The following is a 15,228-nucleotide window of genomic DNA, read 5'->3' on the forward strand; positions in this document are numbered from 1 at the left end:
TAGAAGTGGATAGTTCCTGTGAAATATTATGGGTGGAGGTTACACTCAACAACTGAGCTAGGTTAATAATTGGCTCCTTTTACCGACCTCCCGACTCAGCAGCATTAGTTGCAGAACTACTGAGAGAAAATTTGGAATACATTGCACATAAATTTTCTCAGCGTATTATAGTCTTAGGTGGAGATTTCAATTTACCAGATATAGACTGGGACACTCAGATGTTTAAGACGGGTGCTACGGGCAGAGCATCGAGTGACATTATACTGAGTGCACTATCCGAAAATTACCTCGACAATTAAACAGAGAACCGACTCGTGGAGATAACATCTTGGACCTACTGATAACAAACAGACCCGAACTTTTCGACTCTGTAAGTGCAGAACAGGGAATCAGTGATCATAAGGCCGTTGCAACATCCCTGAATATGGAAGTTAATAGGAATATAAAAAAGGGAGGAAGGTTTATCTGTTTAGCAAGAGTAATAGAAGGCAGATTTCAGACTACCTAACAGATCAAAACGAAAATTTCTGTTCCGACAATGACAATGTTGAGTGTTTATGGAAAAAGTTAAAGGCAATCGTAAAATGCGTTTTAGACAGGTACGTGCCGAGTAAAACTGTGAGGGACGGGAAAAACCCACCGTGCTTCAACAACAAAGTTAGGAAACTACTGCGAAAACAAAGAGAGCTTCACTCCAAGTTTAAACGCAGCGAAAACCTCTCAGACAAACAGAACCTAAACGATGTCAAAGTTAGCGTAAGGAGGGCTATGCGTGAAGCGTTCAGTGAATTCGAAAGTAAAATTCTATGTACCGACTTGACAGAAAATCCTAGGAAGTTCTGGCCTTACGTTACATCAGTAAGTGGCTCGAAACAGCATATCCAGACACTCCGGGATGATGATGGCATTGAAACAGAGGATGACACGTGTAAAGCTGAAATACTAAACACCTTTTTCCAAAGCTGTTTCACAGAGTAAGACCGCACTGCAGTTCCTTCTCTAAATCCTCGCACAAACGAAAAAATGGCTGACATCGAAATAAGTGTCCAAGGAATAGAAAAGCAACTGGAATCACTCAACAGAGGAAAGTCCACTGGACCTGACGGGATACCAATTTGTTTCTACACAGAGTACGCGAAAGAACTTGCCCCCCTTCTGACAGCCGTGTACCGCAAGTCTCTAGAGGAACGGAAGGTTCCAAATGATTGGAAAAGAGCACAGGTAGTCCCAGTCTTCAAGAAGGGTCGTCGAGCAGATGCGCAAAACTATAGACCTATATCTCTGACATCGATCTGTTGTAGAATTTTAGAACATGTTTTTTGCTCGAGTATCATGTCGTTTCTGGAAACCCAGAATCTACTCTGTAGGAATCAACATGGATTCCGGAAACAGCGATCGTGTGAGACCCAACTCGCTTTATTTGTTCATGAGACCCAGAAAATATTAGATACAGGCTCCCAGGTAGATGCTATTTTCCTTGACTTCCGGAAGGCGTTCGATACAGTTCCGCACTGTCGCCTGATAAACAAAGTAAGAGCCTACGGAATATCAGATCAGCTGTGTGGCTGGATTGAAGAGTTTTTAGCAAACAGAACACAGCATGTTGTTATCAATGGAGAGACCTCTACAGACGTTAAAGTAGCCTCTGGCGTGCCACAGGGGAGTGTTATGGGACCATTGCTTTTCACAATATACACTCCTGGAAATTGAAATAAGAACACCGTGAATTCATTGTCCCAGGAAGGGGAAACTTTATTGACACATTCCTGGGGTCAGATACATCACATGATCACACTGACAGAACCACAGGCACATAGACACAGGCGACAGAGCATGCACAATGTCGGCACTAGTACAGTGTATATCCACCTTTCGCAGCAATGCACGCTGCTATTCTCCCATGGAGACGATCGTAGAGATGCTGGATGTAGTCCTGTGGAACGGCTTGCCATGCCATTTCCACCTGGCGCCTCAGTTGGACCAGCGTTCGTGCTGGACGTGCAGACCGCGTGAGACGACGCTTCATCCAGTCCCAAACATGCTCAATGGGGGACAGATCCGGAGATCTTGCTGGCCAGGGTAGTTGACTTACACCTTCTAGAGCACGTTGGGTGGCACGGGATACATGCGGACGTGCATTGTCCTGTTGGAACAGCAAGTTCCCTTGCCGGTATAGGAATGGTAGAACGATGGGTTCGATGACGGTTTGGATGTACCGTGCACTATTCAGTGTCCCCTCGACGATCACCAGTGGTGTACGGCCAGTGTAGGAGATCGCTCCCCACACCATGATGCCGGGTGTTGGCCCTGTGTGCCTCGGTCGTATGCAGTCCTGATTGTGGCGCTCACCTGCACGGCGCCAAACACGCATACGACCATCATTGGCACCAAGGCAGAAGCGACTCTCATCGCTGAAGACGACACGTCTCCATTCGTCCCTCCATTCACGCCTGTCGCGACACCACTGGAGGCGGGCTGCACGATGTTGGGGCGTGAGCGGAAGACGGCCTAACGGTGTGCGGGACCGTAGCTCAGCTTCATGGAGACGGTTGCGAATGGTCCTCGCCGATACCCCAGGAGCAACAGTGTCCCTAATTTGCTGGGAAGTGGCGGTGCGGTCCCCTACGGCACTGCGTAGAATCCTACGGTCTTGGCGAGCATCCGTGCGTCGCTGCGGTCCGGTCCCAGGTCGACGGGCACGTGCACCTTCCGCCGACCACTGGCGACAACATCGATGTACTGTGGAGACCTCACGCCCCACGTGTTGAGCAATTCGGCGGTACGTCCACCCGGCCTCCCGCATGCCCACTATACGCCCTCGCTCAAAGTCCGTCAACTGCACATACGGTTCACGTCCACGCTGTCGCGGCATGCTACCAGTGTTAAAGACTGCGATGCAGCTCCGTATGCCACGGCAAACTGGCTGACACTGACGGCGGCGGTGCACAAATGCTGCGCAGCTAGCGCCATTCGACGGCCAACACCGCGGTTCCTGGTGTGTCCGCTGTGCCGTGCGTGTGATCATTGCTTGTACAGCCCTCTCGCAGTGTCCGGGGAAAGTATGGTGGGTCTGACACAACGGTGTCAATGTGTTCTTTTTTCCATTTCCAGGAGTGTATATAAATGACCTAGTAGATAGTGTCGGAAGTTCCATGCGGCTATTCGCGGATGATGCTGTAGTATACAGAGAAGTTGCAGCTTAGAAAATTGTAGCGAAATGCAGGAAGATCTGCAGCGGATAGGCACTTGGTGCAGGGAGTGGCAACTGACCCTTAACATAGACAAATGTAATGTATTGCGAATACATAGAAAGAAGGATCCTTTATTGTATGATTATATGATTGCGGAACAAACACTGGTAGCATTTACTTCTGTAAAATATCTGGGAGTATGCGTGCGGAACGATTTGAAGTGGAATGATCATATGAAGTTAATTGTTGGTAAGGCGGGTGCCAGGTTGAGATTCATTGGGAGAGTCCTTAGAAAATGTATTCCATCAACAAAGGAGGTGGCTTACAAAACACTCGTTCGACCTATACTTGAGTATAGCTCAACAGTGTGGGATCCGTACCAGATCGGGTTGACGGAGGAGATAGAGAAGATCCAAAAAAGAGCGGCGCGTTTCGTCACAGGGTTATTTGGTAACCGTGATAGCGTTACGGAGATGTTTAGCAAACTTAAGTGGCAGACTCTGCAAGAGAGGCGCTCTGCATCGCGGTGTAGCTTGCTCGCCAGGTTTCGAGAGGGTGCGTTTCTGGGTGAGGTATCGAATATATTGCTTCCCCCTACTTATACCTCCCGAGGAGATCACGAATGTAAAATTAGAGAGATTCGAGCGCGCACGGAGGCTTTCAGACAGTCGTTCTTCCCGCGAACCATACGCGACTGGAACAGAAAAGGGAGTTAATGACAGTGGCACGTAAAGTGCCCTCCGCCAAACACCGTTGGGTGGCTTGCGGAGTATAAATGTAGATGTAGAATAATATTTTTACTCTTTTAAGATGCAAATCATAAGCAGGACGTTTTAGATGAAATGCAATCGTATCCAGAAAATCAGACGATTTTCTGTTAACTTGAGGCAGTGATATTGGGACAGAGAAAGTGACAGCGAAAGAAAAAGAGAGACGGATGAATACAATAGCAGTAGGAATAAAGAGAGAGGAACTTCTCATGGTTGGGATTCGCGGTCATATAATATTTCTCAAAAGACATCATAGTCGACGTTGACTGTATGAAATATTTATTATTACGATTTCAGTTTCGGCCTTAGGGCCATTTTCAAGTAAAGTTACATTCTGTCAGAATATAAGACTATCATGTATTCATGTCAGATAGTCTTATATTCTGACAGAATGTAACTTTTTCAGTGTTACTTGAAAATGGCCCTAAGGCCGAAATTGCAATCGTAATAATAAATATTTCATACAGTCAACGTCGACTATGATTTCTTTTGAGAAAAAGAGAGAGGAGATACAGTGAGACACAGTGGTAATAAAAGGCACAATAGAGAAGGATGAAAACAGATGCAGTGAGAGCAACAGAGAGAGGAGACTGTGGAAATGAAAAACAGAGATGAGTGGCGACCACACATAGGCTTCGTGGCTCTGGATCCTAGACCCGGACACGTAGGTAGAGCGGAGAGTGCATTTTGGGGCGAAATTTTAAACACGTGCGTACAGGGGAAAAAATAAGTTTGACTCGTCAGATGTTTTGAGCTGCTGAGGTATAGTGGCGACAGTAGCAGTGGAATTGAAAGACCCTAGGAGACAGTGTAAGTGAGAGAAACCTTAAATCAAAGGGAAAAACAGTAGACAATGGGAAAAAGACACACGTGGGCAGTGACAGTGAGAGGGAGATGCTGTGTAGGAATAACTACGAACAGAGATTGGGTAAAAGGATTCAGAAAGTTCTATGTTAAAAGAGCGCGAATATGTTCGCATACCGAATTTTTGGTGATGGAGGCGGAGTGAGTGTTCAGGAGCGTGGTTCCTCAATTTTCTGTCGCAGTCTTCGAAAGAGGAACGTACTCGAGAACGAACTTCAGAGGCATCTACCGGTTCGTACCAAACGACGAAGCTGCTGTGTTTACGACGTCACGAAGGTCAGCCAGTCGGCGGACACGACGCAGAGTTGTCCCGGCAGGTGTCCCCACCGCACCCCCTGACCTCTCACCCGCGACGAAGGCGTGCTCACCCTGCCCTGCTGCCACCACACCTTCCGCTCCCCCTCGGTATCCGCACACATCCACGTCGGTATCCACATCGACGCAACCTTTCATCCGCAAAGCTCCAGCTTCTAACAACCCTACCACAACAAAGGTCAAAAATTAATTATGATTGTGGAGTTGCTCACGCTGCTAAATACTGCATTTTCGGGCAACAACAAAGTTATATTATGTGGCAGGTGTCATTAGAGCTCAGCTAATAAAGTCATTTCTTGAAATAATGGATAAACTAGCACTCATCTTTTGGTGTTTCCCACGCTGGTCTCGTCGTAAAATCATGGCTCAATCGTCGAAAATCTAGGTGGTGATGATTCCAAGCTCGGATGCAAAGAGGCCTAGGTGTTATTCTGCGATATTCAAAAGTTTCATAGATGTGTTCCATAAACCATTCTTGAAGATTAAACTTTTCCAAGTTAGCACAATGGTGATGTAAAAAAGTAATCAGCACTCCGAATTTAAGTTACACTTTTTTTTTATTAATTTTGTTGCAATATCACGTAAGTCACAAAACATCACTACACAATATAAAACATACTTGAAAACATCTTCCTCACTGCTAAAGTTCACATTTTATAAACTGACTAAATTTACGTCTTTTCAACATGATGACCAAGACTTGACTCTCTCTAATAACCGCTTACGCGCCCAAAAGTCAGAGTTACAAATACGTCAAAGATCATAGTGACAAAAGAGGGAATTCACATAAGAATAATATCATTGCAATCTAAACATATCGATGTATCAAAGTACCTCTACATTAATGAAATCTAATCTGAATGTTGTCTCAGAAATATGTTAACTACTTTACGGAAACACAGTAGAATATTGCTTGCATAGAGAGGTTGAGTTGAGGTGCCGTAATGGTTACGTAGTTCAATTACCATTACAAGCTATATCCCCGGACTTCCGAAACACCTCCTGCACGCCCGGCGAGCTTGCGCCAAGAAAATCTCACAACACTATAACGCTAAAGTCATTCAGAGAAGTGGCAACGAGACGACTGTTCATGTGCAGAGTCTACCAGACTGGAGACATACCATCACACTTTCGGAAAAATATCATCCACACTATCCAGAAATTAGCAAAAGCAGATAAGTCAGAGAACTACCGCACAGTCAGCTTAACAGCTCGTATATCCAAGTTGGTGACAAAATAATATAAAGAACAATGGAAACTGTAACTGTGTAACTGTGGGGTAACGATCAGTTAGCCTTAAAGGCAGCAGAAAGGCAGTCCTGACGCTGTGCAAAACAAGACAAGAAAGCTCAAATGGTTCAAATGGCTCTGAGCACTATGGGACTTAACATCTGAGGTCATCACTCCCCTAGAACTTAGAACTACTTAAACCTAACTAACCTAAGGACAGCACACACATCCATACCCGACGCAGGATTCGTACCTGCGACCGTAGCGGTCGCGCGCTTCCAGACTGTAGCGCCTAGAACCGCTCGGCGACAAGAAGCCGAGACAAGAAAAACCAATACACGCCACAGGATCTGACGACCTAGAAAAAGAGTTTGAAAATGTAAAGTGGTCTAAGATCTTCGAAATTCCAAGAAAAATAAGTCTAAGCTGTAGGAAAAGACCGGTAACATACAGTATGTGTAAGAACCAAGAAGGGACGGTAAGAATAGAAGACCAAGGACGAAGACTTCCGATTAAAAAGGGTGTGCAACAGGATGCAGTCTCTCGCCCCTACTGTTCAATCTGCACATGGAAGAAGCAGCGACGGAAACAAGAAAGAGTTTCAGAAGTGGGACTAAAATCAGAGTGAAAGGGTATCAGTAATATCTATCCTCAGCGAAGGTGAATGGAATCAACAGTCTAATGAGAACACAATAAACAGAAGAAAGATGGGAGTATTATGGAATATAAGAAATGAGATTGCGATGAACTATAACTGACGACCACAAATTAGAGGCAGTTATGGAATTCTGCTATCTTGAAAGGAAAATAACGCATGATGGACGAAAGAAGTAGGACATGAAAAGTAGAGTAGCAAAGTTAAGGGGACAATCTTGGATAAAAGAAGTCTGGTGGTATCAAACACTGGCCTTAATCAAAGGAAGAAATTTGTCAGAATGTGAACTGTGGGAAAACAGCGGAAGAAACGAATCGAAGCGTGTGGGATGTGGTGCTACTGAAGGATGTGGACTGCTAAAATAAGGGATAACGAGGTTCTCCACAGAATTGGGGAGCAGAGGAAAATGGAAAGCACAGACAAGAGGAAGGAACAGCATGACAGGACATGTGCCAAGACATCAGGGAATAATTTCCCTGATAAGAGAGGGACCTCCAGACGATCAAAACTGTTTGGAAAGATAGACATTGAAATTCTGATGCATAGTGGATACTAGTCGTGGTTGTTAAAGTCAGAGTTGAAATGCCGGCCCCCATCTATAGGTGACATTGGAATATAAGCAGTTGTGGACATTAGATGTAAGTCTTATTCTGAAATGAAAAGGTTGGCACTGGGTAGGTATTGGTGGTGGGAAGTATCAAACCAGTAAAAGAGTATGCCCTTCAGCCCTCCCACACCACCCAAAAAAATCACTGCGTCAGCGTATGGCAATTTAAAACGCGTGACGTCGCTTACGTTGCTAAGTTCTCGAACGGTCGCATGCCACTTTTGTTAATCTTCCATAAGACGCAATTCGAATGAATGTCGCTTAAGATTGTTTACACTGAGGTGAGAAAAGTCACGGATAGAGTTATTCACATACACAGATCACGGTAGTATCGCGCACACAAGGTATAAAAGTGCAGTGCATTGGGGGAGCTCTCACTGGAAGTCAGGTGAGTCGTGCGAACAGGTTTGCGACGTGACTGTGGCCGCACGACGGGAACTAACAGTCTTCGAACGCGAAATGGTAGTTGGAGTTAGACGCAAGGGTCATCCCATTCCGGAAATAAATAGTGAATTCAATATTCCGAGATCTGCAGTGTGAAGAGGGTGCTGAGAGTACCAACTTTCAGGCATTACCTCTCACCACGGACAAGGCAGTGGCCGATAGCCTTCACTTAACGACCGAGAGCAGCGGCATTTGCGCAGAGTTGTCAGTGCTAACAGACAAGCAACAGGTTTTCAAATGACCGCAGAAAGCAATGTGGGACGTACGGCGAGCGCATGCGGTAGGACAGTGCTGCGAAATTTGGCGCTACTGCGCTACGGCAGCAGGCGACTGACACGAGTGTCTTGCTAAAAGCACGACATCGCATGTACAGCGTCTCCTGGGCTCTTGGTCATATCAGTTGGACGCTAGACGACTGGAAAACCGTGGCCTGGTCAAATGAATCCCGATTTCGGTTCGTTAGGGCTGGGGTAAGATTCGAGTGCGGAGGAGTCTCCACGAAGCTATCGAACAAAGTTGTCAACAAGACACTGTGCAAGCTGGTGGTGGTTCCACAATAGTGTTGGTTGTATTTACATGGAATGTACTGGGCCCTCTGCTCCAATTGAACCGATCATTGGCCATTTCCAGCCATTCGTGGACTCCAGACTCCATGTCCCCATACAACGACGGAATTTTTATGGATGATAATGCGCCATGTCACCAGGACACAACTGTTCGCGACTGGTTTGAAGGACATTGTAGACCGAGCGATTGTTTTGGCCACCAGGGTCGCCGACATGAACATTTATGGGACATAATCGAGAAGTCAGTTTCTGCACAAAGTCCTGCACCGGCAACGCTTTCGCAATTACGGACGGCTACAAAGACAGCATCGCTCAATATTTCTGCAGCAGATTTCGAACGACTTGTTGAGCCAAATGCCACGCCGGGCAAAAGGATGTCCGACACAATGTTAGAAGGTATCCCACGACTTTTGTCACTTCAGTGTAGTTTTGCTTACACGTAACCCGGGCGAGTTCTTCCTCACACTGAACAGTCAATCAGAGGCGAGTGCACCAACGAAACCGAAAACGTTTCCCTCTGTATTCAGCATCATGACTACCACATCCTACAATTAATGACGTATGGTGCACACAGACGCCATCGACAGGGGCAGAATCATCGCTCAGACTACTACCCTACTGAACCGCTTGGAGGATCTTGTTTCTTTTATTAATCATGTGACTGGCTTGGCGCGTTAAGATAAGATTTTTTTCTATTGTGCCATCCTCTTGATCTGAGAGTAGCATTTGCAGCCAACGTCGCCAGTTGTTTGGTGGATGCCTTCCCCTACAGCTTTCAACCTCCCTCTGGTAACATGTAAGTTGTTCCCTGGTGTCTTGACACTCGACGTGTCAGCCGGTGCGCTCTTCTTGTTAGTGTTTTCCACATGTTCCTTTCTTCGCCGATTCTGCAGAGAACCTTCTCATTCCTTTTCTCATCAATCTACCTAAATTTCAACATCTTTCTGTAACACGACATCTTAAATTTTTCGACTATATATTTTTCCTGTTTTCCCTGACATCCCATGATTCTGTTGCATGCAGTGTTGTGCTCCATATGTAGACTGACAGAAATTTCTTCAAATTAAGGCCGATGCTTAAACAAGTAACGTTGTTTTGGGGAAGAATTTTCATATGGTAGTCGGTTTCTTATGTCCTTCCCTCTTTATCCGTCGTCTCTTATTTTGCTTCCAGTGAAGAAGAATTGCTTCACTTCGTCTGCCAATGCGTTCCTAGTTTTGAGTCAGTTTTGTGGTTGATCTCGCTTCTGCTATTCAGGAGTACTGTCGACTCTCTTTGGTTCACTTTGAGTCTACGCTGATGAGAAATGACTCGCTTACCACCGTGTTACTCCAAGTTCGGATTGCAATATAGCACCGATTCTGCGTATTCGACAAGTCCTCGGTAGTTTTTTGGATTTATTTACTGCACTATGCATTTCGAGCCCTGGAGGCTAATCTTCAGGTGATTTTTCGTGACTTACATCAGGTTTTTTAGTTGTTTGCCTGTTGATATTACATTTTTGTGTTACAACCTGGTATATTGTAGATATAAGTTTAACAGCGTTAATAATATGAAAATAACTTACAGTTTAACATTGTATGATGTCTACTTCTGTTGTGCAGTTAGTATACACAATATACATCCTTAGTTTTGCAGTACATACTGGGATATATACTATGTATACCAACTGCACAATAGAAGCAGACATCATACAATGTTAAACTGTAAGTTATTTTCATATTATTAACGCTGTTAAACTTATATCTACAATATACCAGGTTGTAACACAAAAATGTAATATCAACAGGCAAACAACTAAAAAACCTGATGTAAATCACGAAAGAGCACCTGAAGATGAGCCTCCACGGCTCGAAATGCATAGTGCAGTAAATAAACGCAACTTGTGACTGAAGGCGGTTTGTTCTTCATTTTACGAAAGTAAAACAGTCGCGGACGAAACACTGGAAGACAATGGATAAAATTAAGTTTCTTGGATGTTGTCGAATAGGATAGTTACGGACAGATCGCGTAATTACGGGCCGGTGATTTGTGTCCACAGAGGTGGCGTCAAACAGCCTTCCAGAGGATTTTCGTGGGTTCCAGACGAGGCGAATCTGGTGGACATGAGGTCACCAACATGCACGTCAAAGCACTGCAGCACGATTATGGCCTTGTGACACGGACGGTTGTCTTGCTGGAAGACGCCACGAGGAAAGACATCGAGCACGAGTTCGCAATAATGTTCATGTAGTCCACAGCTGTCGTGCTGGCTTCGCTTACCACCACAGGACTCATGGACGTTGAACGAAATTACAATGAAATCCAGACCTTTACGTGCATACTGTCGATAAATATCAACAGGGACAGTTGAAAATGTGTGCCCCGACCGGGACTCGAACCCAGGCTCTCCTGCTTACATGGCAGACACTCTATCGGACTGGGCCATCGAGGACACAGAGGATAGTACGACTTGCAGGGTTCGAGTCCCGGTCAGGGCACACATTTTCAACTGTCCCCGTTGATATTTATCAACGCCTGTATGCACCAAAATTCTCGATTTCATTGTAATTTCTTCGAGAGCTGCAATATCACCAATGGTATCTGTTCTTTCGGACATGGAAGTGCGAATTTTCGTGTTTTTCCAATTTTTCGGACAGATGTAGAAGATCCGTAACAGATGTATTAGTCCACGAATTTACTTCCGGGCTGAAAATCAGATAAACTTACGCAAAATGCACACAACAACCTGGGGTAACCATACATTTCATTCTTAAATGTTCGGCTGTAGACACGCTTATTTGATTTCGTTACTGTCTCAATCAAAGGATCTGATCTCAGAGACATTAGTTCCTTAGCGGCTATCTTTCCCTGGTAATTTACTTTTCTGTTTCCAGAACGAGATTCGCACTCTGCGGCGAAGTGTGTGCTGATATGAAACTTCCTGACAGATTAAAGCTGTGTGCCAGACCGAGGTTCGAACTCGGGAGCTTTGTCTTTCGCGGACAACTGCTCTATCGACTGAGCTACCCAATCACGTCTCACGGCCCGTCATCACAGCTTTACTTTTCTGTTAGCATTTAAAATAGCTTCAACATAGTTCATGTTTACACTGCACACGAAAGCCGATTCCCACACAGTAAGCAACTAACTCAAAAAAAGCTGCCGTTTGTGAAAATGATTAAACTCAAGTAGTAATGTCTACCAACATGGTAACGTGACTAGAATACAAAGCTGAGATCCATGAGGGCCCAAAGCACACCGCCGTCGATCCCACATTTAAGTGAATATCAGATAAATCAGTGACACAGCTCTTCATGAATTTTCTTACACAGGGTGTCCCATTTATCTTGACCACCCTAAATAACTGTTTGCCCAGATGCAAATTACAACATGTTTCAAGCAGAAGTTCTTTAGCCATCAGGGAGACATCAAACAGCATGATTGCCTTCGTTGTAGATTTGTTTTTACAAAGTTATGAACAGCGGTATGACTTCTTTAAATGGCATCCTGTATTTTTTTATTCTGTAATTCATTTCCTCTCCTAAAGACGTATTCAAAAATGTATCACAGTGTACAAATCACAGAAACACAACGTTATTAATTACATAACACACCACTGACTTCGAGCCCGGGATCACGAACTCATCCACTTGCTGGAGTTGTCAGAAAACAAATTAAAACCAAGAAAACGTAACACAAAATTGACTGCCTCTCCTGTACCATTGCCCAGGAGTAGAACATTCATATGTGTTTCGAATGGTGACCCTGGACACCGATACATTGGTGCACTCGTTGAATGAAAGAATTCTTTAGTGCTTCCAGTGCTGCCTGCTGAAGAGAATTACAAGCAAGCACAATACGTTCCTGCATGTCCTCTGGAGTTGTTGGAATATCGCGACAGAACTTTAACACATCCCCAACTAAAAAAGTCCAGAGGATTTAAATAAGGAGACCTAGCAGCCCAAGTAACTGTTCCTCCTCGACCAACCCATCTGGCAGGACACCTTCGGTTCAGAACACGACGTGCACGAAAGGCATTATGTGCTGGACATCCATCGCTTTGATACCACATAAGGCATTCTGGTTCTTAGCGGCACTTCCTCAGACGAATTCTTCCTCCTCTTCTGGATGAGGTTGGCATACGATGTGCCGTTTGAACTGCCATTGATGAAATAAGGGCCAATAATTGTAGTACCAAGCATCCGACACCAGACGTTAACCCTCCATTGATGCTGATGGTCCACCTGTTTAAGCCATCGTGGTTTGTCGCTGGACCAATAATGCGTGTTCCCTGTATTTACCTGTCCTTTTTTTGAGAAGACACATTCATCGGTAAATAGAACATTGGAGAAGAAGTTCGGGTTGGCGAGGATTTGCTGCTGTGCCCACTGACAGAACTGTACACGATTCTGGGAATCATTCCCATTCACTTCTTGATGTAGGTGTACATGGTAAGGATGGAACCCGTGACTTGTAATAATACGATGTACACTGGTCTGAGGAATGCCAATCTCGTGTTCGAGCTTCACAGCAACGGAAGCGAGAACAGTAACTTCGGCAGCTTCGTCTGTGTGACTGCTACGACGATTGCGTTGTCCTGGGTTGGAACTTCCCGTTTCCTGAAGCGTCGCAACAAGACGAGAAAACATTCGTCGCCAAGGTGGGTTCTTGTCAGGATATCGCTCTCTGCACAGTTCCGCTGCCTGCAAAGCATTTCGCCTACCCTCAACAAGAGCAATAAAAAAAACGTTATGTCGATGCAGTTTGTACGAAGGATAGCTTTTTACTGTATGCCTATTCTACACGACAGTATTTAAAAGTACTAAACTACTGTACTAAATGTACCCGTCCATAAGAAAACACTATGTTCTGCTAACTTACTTTCCCCATATATGAGTAGCATACCTGCCTTCTCTTCGTTGACGTACATTCTACTCACACAACTCCTCAACTGAAGATGATTGCGGGAATGACAGGTGTGCATTCTACTTATGTTTACATTTGTCGTATGTCAACATCAGCACGTGGATGTGTTCCATTTCCCCGAGTACCTGGGAGCGACGACGTCACTGTTGTGTTATGTAATTAATAACGTCGTGTTTCAGTGAATGGTATACTGTGATACTTTTCTGAATAGCTCTTTAGGAGAGGAAATGAATTACCGAATAAAAAATACAAGGTGCCGTTTAAAAAAGTGATGCAACTGTTTATATCTTTGTAAAAAACAAAGCTACAACGAAGGCAATCATGCTGATTGGTGTCTCCCTGATGGATAAAGAACTTCTGCTTGAAACATTTTGTAATTTGCATCTGGACAAATAGTTATTTAGGGTGGTCAAGATAAATGGGACACCCCGTTTATGTAGAATGTGAACCTGCAACAGACATAAATCTGTCTCACAGTAAGATCAACAGATTTCAGAAGCATGAATAATAGCTACAGTCTTACAATCGGCGGTGATCTACTTTAGGCCCTTCTGATTCTCGGCGTCTCAAATGGATTATTACATGATAAAATTGATAACTTAATATACTATAATTGCCCGCATCTCGTGGTCGTGCGGTAGCGTTCTCGCTTCCCACGCCCGGGTTCCCGGGTTCGATTCCCGGCGGGGTCAGGGATTTTCTCTGCCTCGTGATGGCTGGGTGTTGTGTGATGTCCTTAGGTTAGTTAGGTTTAAGTAGTTCTAAGTTCTAGGGGACTGATGACCATAGATGTTAAGTCCCATAGTGCTCAGAACCATTTGAACCATTTTTTTATACTATAACTCATTCAGAAACCCACAAAACAGGTTTACTGTCAGTACTATTTTAACGTATACGGAGATCAGACCCAATTTTAGTACTGTATATAGTGAGTGAATTGGCAACACCGAGGAGCGTGCTATCATCTAGCAGGATTTATGCCGAGCGAACGGGGATGAAAGTGTGCTGCCACCTGGTGGCTCTGACGTAAACTTCTATTTGAGTGGCAGTGGTTGATCAAATCCATATGTATTTGGCCCGTAAGGCAACTACGTGACGCGAGTTGCGCTTGCGCAAAAGCTCCTTAAAACGTTCACAAGTGATGGTGTGCTAGCGACTATCTTACCAAGTTTCACAGTCTAGAGGAGCAGTAGCGCCGTAGATTTAAGTGCCGTATCTTTCAGATTGCTGCATCTACGTTAGGCTTCACAGTAGAAAAATAATGAATAAATCCGCAAGGTGTCGACAGTTAGGGTGTCCACGTGCTCTTGCGCTCTTACACAGCAGCCGCCAATGTGTATAGACTAGAGTCCCGCATGACCGTGTAAGCGAGCACAAAATACGAGACGGGGCGAGCACACCCTAACTGGATAGGCTGCCCGCACTAATTCTTGTGTTCGAGCATAGAAGCCGTGACTGAATACGTAGCACGTAACTTCAAACACATTACACGTGTCATTATCCGTGTGAGACTGCAGCCAGTATGGGCTTCTCAATTGTGGTGTGTCAATTGTATTTCAGTACAATCGCGGATAGAAGACGAGTCTCACTTCCAAATACAAGATATACTTTTCCACTCATTAATAGGCAACGTTAAATAAGTGCTATCCCTGTAATCTAGAAGACAACCATCTTCATA

This window comes from Schistocerca nitens, chromosome 9 (assembly GCF_023898315.1).
Source record: "Schistocerca nitens isolate TAMUIC-IGC-003100 chromosome 9, iqSchNite1.1, whole genome shotgun sequence".
In the NCBI taxonomy this organism is placed as follows: domain Eukaryota; kingdom Metazoa; phylum Arthropoda; class Insecta; order Orthoptera; family Acrididae; genus Schistocerca; species Schistocerca nitens.